Here is a 1,227-nt window from a genome sequence, read left to right as displayed (position 1 = left end):
AATCAGTAAATGTTCCATAAAGTGAAGCTTAAAGTATAATTTTCTCGCCTCTAATGATCTTAAAACGTATTTTTATTGAACCTTTAACTTAATCCTCTGAGCTCTGTGAGCGCTAACCTGGAAGCTGCTGCTGCAGTGCATGCTGGGACAGCTGTCAGTCTGGAGGACGGACAAGATGCTCTGATGCATGCTGGGTAAAGAGGGAGGGGCCAGAACAACATCTGGGGACTTTGTCTGTTCTCGGTCTGCTGTTCTTGTGAACTGGAACAGCACTAGGGCTGAGGATGATGATGTTTCACGAGGACACGAGAACGCACAAGTACACAGATTAAGAAAAGGCTATAGTGATGCCTGCATCGCTATGGTAACCAATGCTGTTTGTTAAGATCTGACTTAGAGGACCTTAATAGGACGGGTCCTAAGATGGAGCCACGGTGTTTATTGTGAGCTATGAAGAGCAACAAACTTTATGTAGATACCACCAAACAGAATGAATGAATATTTATTTATTTCAGACAATAATATTAGTAACAAAAAAAATAAATAAATTAAATTAACAAATAATTTAAATTTCAGAAATGATCAAATAATAACAATGATTAAATAATAACAATGATTAAATACAAGAAAAACAAAATATCAGGCAAATATGGATCACTGAGTTTATAAGGTTGTAAGAGGAATAGTCTTTGGATCTCCAGGTGTGTTTTCAGCTTTTAAACCTCATCAATGAAACAGAATCTCCAGGTTTAGTTGTAAAAATGTTGCTTTTATTGTTGAATAGCGTAGATCTGTGAGCAGCGATGGGAGGACAGCGCTTTGGGTTTCCCACTGTGCTCTGATCATTGACTGCCTGCGTTTTTCCACCAAGCTTATCTTCTGATGAAATTACATTAAAGTATACATGAGAGTCAGGTGGATAGTGAACACAGCCATCGCTCACCTTACAGACAGGAAGTGTCTTTCACTTCTGCAGCTCCATCCGCTCGTTTTCTTACACAACCTGAGAGAATAAATGTCCTTTTTCTGTCCTTCCTGTTGCTCAAACGTTTTGTTGTGAAAGTCTGCATTAAAACGAATTTCTGGGACAAAGAGATTAAGACTTTTCTAAATTGTACTTTCTTCTGTTTTATTTCGTTTAATTTCAGGTCTGCTAAAAAGATTTAAAGGATTTAATGGAACAAATAAGCTTCATCTTAAAACAATAGAAAAGAAGTTTTGATGCAA

Source organism: Cyprinodon variegatus, unplaced genomic scaffold (genome assembly GCF_000732505.1).
Source record: "Cyprinodon variegatus isolate N-32 unplaced genomic scaffold, C_variegatus-1.0 Scaffold1533, whole genome shotgun sequence".
In the NCBI taxonomy this organism is placed as follows: Eukaryota; Metazoa; Chordata; class Actinopteri; order Cyprinodontiformes; family Cyprinodontidae; genus Cyprinodon; species Cyprinodon variegatus.
This window is presented reverse-complemented; position numbering follows the sequence as displayed.